Genomic DNA, 10,589 nt, shown 5'->3' on the forward strand with positions numbered 1-10,589 from the left:
CTCGGAGGAGCTTGCGTCACCGTGCGCATCCAGGTGGCGGCGCAGTCGGGCGGCTTTGCCCTCACATCGTGTTGGCGAAACGTTGGCGCTGCGCTCTTTAATTACACTATTGCCCTCATCCCATTCTCGCGCCCCGCATTCGCACTACCCGGGGCAACTGACGGTGGGGAACGTGTCTAACTACACAAAGGAAAGATCAAGATTTCATTGAGAAAGAATGTGGAAGACAGAGCAGAATGGTTAGCGAGCAATCGGTCAGGTTAAAATTGTTTTTAACAAGAATTATTTCTGGATGTCCTTAAGTTTACGATATTATACCCCAGTTCTCAGTAGTAAAAGTATCATATTTTAAAATGCACAATCGAAGGTAACTAGATTTACATTAGAAACCGTTCTTAGAGTTTCGTGTCCCAGATAACCAATTAAAGTACAGAATCAATCGCAAAATTGTTTTTTTACCGAAATTGATGATTAAATTTTCTATAAGGCAAGAGGGAGGGATTAAACAGAAACCCAACTGTTTAAGGATTTAGAACATCATACAGAATTCTGCCCGTGGGAAATATTTTAAAACCACCTATAACTTCAGAGATAATGACGCAATGCTACCCCTAGATGATAACACTGCAGCTACAAGTAGTAGCATGCCAACAGCACACAAAGAGACAGGAGGAAGAAGACAACTCAAGTGGTTCGTAATTTGTCTTAGATAAGAGCGGAATTTAACGAAGATGTATTAACTTTGGAATATTTCTCAATTGTTTTCTTTGCTCGATATCTCCTTGGCTAAAAGTGGATGCATTAACTGCAAGAAAATTTTCTGGGAAGAAAACAATTGAGGACAGTAATCACATATTAATCATGGAAAGAACATTTCCAGGAATAACTAAGGATGTAGAGGGTTTGCTGTGTCCATCAAAGAGGTTTATCAGAATTTGTAAAAAAAGCGCTGTCAATTTTCAGAAATCAATTTTGTAATAAAACTCATAAAATTGAGAAAGTCGGTGCTTTCAAATGCAGAGAAGTTCAAGTTAGGGATAGAATATGAGCCCGAGGCAATGGACATTTAATGTTCACTCTAAATTTACTTTTTCAGTGTGTGATATAAAAGTTTTAAGTGGTCGTCTCCAGTTGCTTCACAAGCGAAACAAAAAAGGAATATTATGTCAAATTTATAGAAAATATATGCAACTGAATCATACTTGACTTTGTCACTAAAGCAGATTAAAATAATCATTTTAACTATCGACTCGTTTCTGAATTTCGATGTAAACAAGCCCAGACCCCAGCATTTACTCGGTTACCAACTGATGATAACAAAGACAGAGAGAATCTCAGCTGTTGGATGAAATAGTACAGAAGAAAGTATGAGGACCTCATGGTAATCAATGTATCAAATGATTAAATATACCAATCTAAGGTGTGTCATATTTCAGCTATTCATGGTTTACATAGCTATATCCATACGCGATAGTTCGCCGTAATGATGAAATTATCTCTTATGTCCAAAGAATTAATTGCAACGAATATGATCTAAATGTAATGTTTCCTCGTGCGTTCATTCATTAATGGTTTGAATTTTTTGTAATATTATTCCTTATTGACTTAAAGATATTAAAAATTCTGTTTTTGGCCAAGGAAAGGGTGTCCTAGGAGGATTATCAATGACTACATTGATCCTCCTTCGGATGAAGATTGGACCAAACTTGAAGCGCGTGTTTCAAGGACATTTGGTTAGTGTATTTGATATGCTGAAGATATTTGATGTCTAGCCATTTAATATTGTGCGTTTGTGTTCATCATTAAATATTTATCATTTCAGATTCAAAGGAAAAAGTGTCTTCCTTTTTGGAACACTTAACTGTCTCCACTAATCTTGACACAGAAAATGATGGCGATGGGAAAGAGGAACGGAGGAGAGAGGCAAGGAAGCGTTGGCCTAGTGATTCCAGTGAGGACTTGGAGCTGCAGGGTCAAGTATGGGAGAGAAAGACAATGCCAAAGAAAAAACAAAATGATAGCTCTATGCTCCCTGAGAGACCTAGGGTCTTCCTCAACCATGGCAGTCATTCTATTACACAAAAGACTTCTCATGTAGATTAATTGCCTGGGACAAGCACATCCTCGCGCAGTAAGTGCTAATTTATTTTTTATCATTATTTTTTCCCGAGTCTTCTCAATAACTAGCATAATTTTTACATTTTCAGGTAGTGGTATGAGTCGATCCATTTCGAGTTTTCCAGGTAAGGTGAATTTTGACCGCCCAGCATTAGACTCGAGAACTCCCTGCCAAGGTATAAGACAAATTGTGTTCTTTTTTCACTAAATGACTTCAATGCAATGTAAATACCGGCTTGGCATTCATTGATGGATAATTTAACTTCCAGGTACGAATAAGATTCTGCGAGAAATTTTACAGTGATTTTGGCCACACTGGCAGAGCATTGGGAAATACTGCGTTATCTCCAGACGGCATCTCAGGATGCTGAGAAAAATGCTCAGCCAGAAGGATGACGGGCCAGCAAGAATGCCTCTTTCTTGTCTCCAAGACTCGGATGAGTGGGAGTCATTCCTAAAGAATGAGGACAATCATTCTTTTGCGGTCAGTTAATGCTTTCAATTGACAACTTTTGTTTGGCATGAAAAGTTGGATGCATAAACTATCACTTGGAGAAATCTGTCCACTTGGCAGGTGCAGCCTCCTGTATTCTTCTCCGAAATTGACCTTCGCACGTTGCTTTTGCATTTCATGTGTTCTGAGATACAATTTGACTTGATCGGTTTGCGCATCTGTTCCATCATGATCATTTTGTCCATGCCCAGGGACCCGAGTATGATTTCTGAAATGGAAAACCCCATAACACAGCCATTCTGATTGCGTAGTCTTCTCAACTTTTGGGAGTGTGGCATTAGAAGCAGATTTCGTTCTCACCATCAAATCTGACATTTATCTAAGAGAAGCAGCATTCACTTGGTGGAAATGATATATACCTATTGCCTTTCATCACAGGAGAGAAATGCATTGTAAATTTCCAAAAATTCATTTGCACGTGTGGTTTTCAGGTTTCGGCAGATTAAGACACCACCCTGATCAGCATGGTGATGATGGAATACAGTATGACATACGTAATCTGTTTGTACAGATTTCTTTAATGTGCTTTAACCTGCCCAATTATTTCACTGCGCCCCCTATTCCTGTTCATCAGTATATAATGTTAGAATGTATTTTCCATGCAGGTGATCTACTTCATCCGAGTCGGGGGTGACAGCTGCGGTGAGATGTTCCGGCGCATCTTGAGGAAGCTGTTCTCGGTTGGCCTTTCAGCCAAATTAAATATCCAAGGGAGCGAGAAGAGAAAGGGGTTGCGGTCAACAGCCACTTGGATTCTATTCCATTAAAAGGAAGAATGAAACGAAAACCAATAATAAAAATGAATGGAGTGAGCGTCAAATACAACAATGAAGTTAAATACCTGGGAGTGATAGAGGGTGAGAATACCACTTTTAAGGAACACTGCAATGATTTAATAAATAAGATAACAGAAACATTTCTACCACTATCACAACTGGCAAAAGCATCACAAGGCTGCACATGTGCATCGTTGAGAAAATTGTATATTGGGATTGCAGAGCCAATAATAATGTATGGCTGTGAGGCGTGGGGCAACGAAATAAAAATTCGAGGCAAAAGCCGGCTTAAAGTTTTAAGAGCTCAGAGAATAGCGCTATTGAAAGTTACTAAGGCCTACATGACAGTTCCTAGTGAAGCACCATGTGTATTGGCGGGATGCATCCCTATCCATCTACTAATAGAAGAAAGGATGGAGATTTTTAGCAATAAAATGACGAACACCGACAGTGAAATACGAAGAAAAGCTCTCAGAAAAGTGACAATTGCCAAATGGCAAAAAGAATGGGATGACCCAGACGAAGGCAGAGAAACCCATCTCTTTTATCCTGGCGTGCGCGAGTGGATCCGCAAAAAAGCAAAAGATCTAGATCACAATACAGTGCAATTCGTAACAGGACATGGAAATTTAAATGGAAAACTTAACGATTTCAATTTAACCGACACCAGAATATGCACTTTCTGTAACAAAATGGATGAATCCTCTAGGAACATTTTTAGCTGAATGTGAATCGCTAATGAATGAACGAAGTGAGTTAATAAAAATGCTGCAAGAGAATAACCTCACTATATGAACAGAAGGAACGTCATAAATGAGATGACCATAAACACCACGAGACAGTTAATGAATAAAATCTTAAATATGAAAAATGAAACAACCAAAACTGAGAAATAAGAAAGCCGATTCCCGATGATCTTACCACGACGTGGTAAGTGAGGGAGACACTAGCCCGGCGAAAGCCGGGGCCAACCAAATAATTCATTCTAATAAATCGGCAAGCCAAGCACATGGATAAGAAAAGCAGCCCCCGGGAAATAAGCCTCTGACTTGAAACCCGGGGGGGGGGGGGATGGAGGAGGGTTTATGGGGGCTTTGCCCCCAACACTAGCCACTTTGAAGTTCATTCAAGGTAAGTCTTTCTGTTTACAATTTGTGTTAGTCTTTTAATTTTCATATTTATCATTACATCTTCATGTCTGCTATGAAATGAAGATTCAAACTTCTTAAGTGGTGATTTGATTTTTTATCCCTTAGGTGCATGCTGCAAATATTTTCCTGATATAGCCCAGGCCAATATTGATAAAGAAACAGTGTATGCCATCGGTAAATGGCTGAGAAAACCAATACTCAAAATAAATAAAGTGTCCAATAAATTGAATGAGTCTTATTTAATTCATATCTTTACCTCTCAACTTCTTTTTACAAAATTCAAGCAGCCTTTTTTTTTTAGGCGCCTTTTCAAGGCGCCTAAAAGGCGCATCGAAGCTAGAAGATGATACACTTTATAGGCGCCTTGTGTGCCTTTTGAAGGCAGTGGCTTGCCTTGCTCTACTCGTTAGTATTGTATCGCATTTAATGCTAACGAGTGTTATCTAAATCCCAGCCGCGTATTGCGTCGCTTTTGTGTACACCTATGTGTACCTTTTAGCCAAGCAGTGAGTGATAAACATTCTAGATCGCGGTGCATTACGGTCATCTATAGGAAGTCGAGGCAGCTTGCATCGGAACTATTGGCTTAGCGTGTTTCTAACGCCCGAGATTCAGATAGCAGCTGGCACACTTGCATGACAACAGCCCATCGGTTAATGATTCGTCCGATACGCCAGCAGAGCATAAAGGATTTCCACTGGCAACCGCAGAATTGGGTTCTTGTCAACGTTCTAAAGCTACAATTCGCCATTTTTTCATCTTACAATCGGAAGAACAATTCATTTGATAGTGTTGTATAAGTACTCGCCGGGTATCTTTGGATATATCGTTTTCCGGCCCCTGTCAGAAGGGATTCATATTCCTACGGCAAGAATTTAAGCAATGAGAGAACCCCGGCCAGTTGCAGCGGCTAATTGTTTTACTTTTCAAAACCTCCAATAAATGTTAACCGACTTACGCTTAACGCAAAGCTTTCCATTTCCTTTTCCAAACGCTTTTTTTGCCGTCGCGATTTCATGTAATTCTGCTATCATTCTCACTGTAGGAAACTTTCCACGAGACTGTTTCCCTGCATGTGCTCAAGGTCCTGGGCGGTCCTGGGTCAAGGCCCCCCTGAAGTGCCTTTTCTATTCAGGCGTATGCTTATTAAGGTCCGCTTCTGAGGTCTTGATAAATGCTTTTATTTGTATAATATGCCACATTTCATTTTCTAGTTGTAGGCAAGGACCAGGAGATGAAAGAGGCGCAGGAGGAATTTGAAAATTTGATGGGTAAGGAAAATATGTCGCCACGCAAGGCCATCGTGGTAGTGCATGGTGAGCGTCCTCCAAAGGAGGAGGAGATGCCCATAGATGGACAGTAATGCTCGTAATCTGGCTCCCATTCGTTTTGGGGAAGATTTCCCCCCACTAGCAGATGCTATAGGAAATGCATTAAGGATTCAAGGGGACGACGACTGGTACAGTCCAGAGGCGTGTGGGTCAAGAGTGCCAGAGGCTGTTACGTTACAGGACAATGTTAATAACAGCTTGTCCAACATTGAAGGTAGACCCTCAATGGAGGCACTGTTGGCCAATGCTGTTAAGTTCTTCATGGCTTCATGCTGTTTTTAATTACGATAGTCATGGATAACTGGTTCAGAATCTAATATCCTGATTGTTTCCACTGTTTTTAATAGATTCTTGTTTAATTTCTAGCTGATGATAGTGAAAGGGGCCACATTCTGCTTCAGCGTGCAAGGCATTTCTTGCAAAAAGGCCCTTCTGAGCTGAAATTATGTCTTCTTGGTGTAGTACCTTAATATATATGTTCCAATATCCTGTCACTCCATTCTATAAGCTAACATGTTATTTTCAGGTTTTATTGCATCCGTCATTCAATGTTTACATGTGAAAAACTAACAAGATATCTGCTATAAGCAATGGGACAACTCCCCAGAAGCTGCAGGATCAGCTATTACTAAAATTGTTTGGGAGGAAGTACATTGGAGTCCATTCTTCTAGCGGCCAAAGGAGAGGGAGAGGTGGGAACCCCACTGCAGATGTGGAGACGATGGAGGCCGTCGATGGTAATTACTCATGTTGCATGGGAGGAATCTAAATTCTAATTCTTCCCTGGGAATGATAGGGCATGTTAAATATCCATGGAATGTTGAGTAAGACTTTCAACAGTCCTTATACTGTTGTGGAACCACAATAGTCAATATTTCATGTACAATTTTTGTGTCAAGTTGGATGATAATAATAATAATGATGTCTGTGTATTAATAGTGATTCTCTTACGATTCTTGCTGAAAATACCGTTTTCAAAACTGAATTTTAACAATTTCACGTCATCCGTGAATATGGATGCACTGATGGCAACTTCATTTTCATCAACTTTGCATTTTATGGAGTTTCACAGAAAGTTCTTTTTTATGTCTGAAGTTAGTATGTTAGGAAAGAGCTGTGGACTGTGAAAAACACATTTAACACTACTGCTAGTTTTCCCAGCATCTAGTGTAGGTTTCTCCTTTATTTTTATTGCCTTTCTGTCAAATGGTGGTGTATAATTTGTAGCATGTCCTTTGCAAATTGCATAATTTGTGATAATTTCAATTTATTTTAACTACTTACTGCAACTAATGTATATGTTGTTCAGGCTGTTGCAATAGCATTTCTTTTTTATCTCAACATTAATCTTGTTCTTATGCAGTGTACCTTATTTGTGCGAGTATTCACTGCTTAAGATTTGAACAGATGAAAATTGCTTTAAATCTTCCTTGGGTACAAATGTTTTCTCTCATTTATATTTCAATGGAAGTAGGTACCTAGTTTGTTTCATTTTTTATGAATGCGACATTGCGAAGTATTTTTATGAATGTGCAATGTAAATTTGTTATAGAAACTAGCCCCAATTTCAAATTAGTTTCATTACAATATTTTCATCACTGTTCATAGAATGCAATAAATCTGCCTAGGATTAGGTTTGTCTTCTCATGCTTAGTATGCAAATAATTATTTAGGTAACTACTCAGAGAGCTAAAATCAGGCTTCATTTAGGGAGTAATATAGCACATCAATTCTTAGATTATCATTGCTTTGATTTCAGCATATGCCAAGATGAAGTTTAGATGCCAAGAGGCTTTCAACGACCTATAATAACCTGGCGAAGAATGTGTGGGTGCCCAAGGGTTACCGGCTTGCATCGACCTATAAATAACCTGGCGAAGAATGTGTGTCCAAGGGTTACCGGGCAGGAAAATACCGTTATGTGAAAAGGTAAATATCATTTAAAATTGGTTGATGTAGAACAGGAGCCCAATAGCAAATACTGGAAATATTTCTGACAAGTCTGTGCTGAGCAAAATGTCCACAAAGAAAATCATTCATCATCAACCTCGAAGTGAAACAAGAATATTCCTTTTTTATCCAAGAATATACCTAATTTTGGTTTGGGGGTCATATCACAGTCAAGGCAAACTAATTTCCCCCTTTGGAATTTTCTCAACTTATGACATTCCACCGCCGCATAACCTCTAGTTTCTTGTCTTAGCCCTGATATGATCATCTCCACATGAATTCACTTTCATACAATTTTGATGAACTTAAATCGAGCCCTTTGGGAACTATAAAACTTTTCATTTGAAATGCTTCTAACTTAGTGAAGTATGTGCTTGAAACAAATTACTAGTTCAGAAGTTAGAAAGATGTTTGTAAAATATTAAAATCTTCCTGGGTACTTGCCATTTTATGGCAGCTGTGACCTGACATTTGACATTGTCATTTACGAAAAAAATTACCTTAACTTATGGCTCATGACTGCAATGCTGTAACCAATACTGCTATAGAGTTTAACTTTAAGGCAAACAGCACAGCTAATCCTTAAAAATTCCTGTTTTGCGTATGAACTTTAGAAATTCTAACAATTTAGTGCATGTATTCTTTGTAATTTCAGGAAGGCAGCCGAAGAGGCATGTGGAACCTCATCATCATGAAGATTTTTCCATGAAATGATAACATCATTCTCATAGCATCATTCTTTTTCAACATTCGTTTGCTTCTTGGGCATGTTTATATTAAAGGATTGTGCATTGTATTTGTATTTCATAAATTTCTTTTGTAACCATATCTAACCCATTTATTTTGCTCCACAGAGTTACAACTTAAGCTTCAACAGCAGTAAGTGCGAACTTCGGCTCCCTTCAACGAATTCTATTCTATAAGCAATCTACCATTTGTGGGGAAACTCAACAAAGGCACTTTTGTAAATTTAGGTGAACTTTAGTTGGTGCCTGTTGATGTACAGAATAAGAGGTTTTTCTCAGTTATGTCAATCTTTTGAGTGCCATCAATTTTTTCTCACTAAGGAATGCAGTCTACCTTTTCTTTGACAAGTCTACATTTGGTCATTTCAGTCTATGATACATCTTGATCCGTTCCTTCTTCAACATGGATCAGTGAATCAGGATCTTTGCGAATTGCCTATCCAGATTTGATTTTTTTTGTCTGACTCTTCATTAAAATAAGATATACTGGGAATTCAATAGCCTTTTCTAGGCTTTCAAACATTGTTTCAAGGAAAGAGTATTATAATGAATCAACTGTGGCTGCACTATGGCAACTGCACTGACCGTGCTGTGGCAACTGCACTGCGGCTGTGCTATAACCAATTCAAGGGCAGTCTAAGTAGTCCTTTTAGCACAGTTACAGTGCAGCTTTAGTACAGCCACATCACCAATTTTTTTGAATGGGTAACCCTCAACTGAGCCCTTCAGAGAAAGGTTGAGTGACGTGACGCCCACAATAAGGGAAATGTGATATAACCCAACCTAAGGGAAATCAACCCTTTATTACATCAACGAGCGAGCAGTAAAATGTGAGACCAATACAAATTCACCTGTGATTTATACATGAAAGGAATCAATCTAAATTCTAATAGGCTGATTCTCTTGTCGAGTCTGGTAGAGTGACTGTGTTGGGAGCTTTCTCATCAACTGGGTAAGACTGATAAGACTAATTGAGTTGATGTTACATGTTAAGACTTATCATGTAGCAAGAAATTACAGCGTAATTAAGTGGGGTTTTGGCAGTATCCTAGCAATGCAAATTCATTTTCCAGAATGCAACTCCATCTTTCTATCTCCATGTTCCTAACTTGTTGAATTCAGTTTGTCGTTAAACCTCAGCGAAGTCTGAGCTTTCTGATAAGCTTTCTACCATTATTTTAAATTCACATTTAATTTTAATTTACATTAATCAGATTTTACCTCATTAGATAGCTCAATGGGATTGTTATTGTTTTGCTTAATGTCATTACCTTTCTGGATTTGACCCTTCACAGCACTGAGTATGAATAGAGTTCTGAACTTGGGATAGTTGACATGCATAGCATTTGATGTATCTAATATACACGTTCAGGCTTCCTCCAAGCTAATCATTGTAAGCCTAGTCATGTCCTCCCAATTTCATGTCCCCTGGAGGCTCAATGAAACAAACAGGTTCCAATGAGTACTTGGATGGGAACATTAGTGACCCTTTTAGTCGCCTTCTACGACAAGCAGGGATACTGTGGGAGAATTCTACATCCCCCTACCCACAGGGGAACCTGATACCAACACCTACACAACCAACAGGGTCACTATCTTGTCAATTTCTTGTTGAGCTATCTGATTGCATCATTAATTCATTTTACAAAGCATTCCTCACTTTGAAGTGATTCTGAGGGAGAGAAACGATTCTAAGGAAGCAAAACGAGTCTCTCCTCACAAACCGGAGATTAAAAAAGCAGTTGAAAACTAATTAATTACAAATCTACTCAACCAATTTTAATTACTAAGACCACTCAAACGCTTTCACTGATAAAGCAAGAGAATGTGTCTAACAATAAGATGACCTCTAGCCAAATGATGGGAAGGAAGCAAATGTTGCTTTAGCAAGAAGCAAACGATTCATAACAACCTATTCAGCACCATGCCCCCCACAAATTACACACAAGGATAAATACCAAAGTGTGAAAGTACCTCCTTTCCCTTACTTTGACTTTCGTAGA

Source organism: Ischnura elegans, chromosome 1, assembly GCF_921293095.1.
Source record: "Ischnura elegans chromosome 1, ioIscEleg1.1, whole genome shotgun sequence".
In the NCBI taxonomy this organism is placed as follows: Eukaryota; Metazoa; Arthropoda; class Insecta; order Odonata; family Coenagrionidae; genus Ischnura; species Ischnura elegans.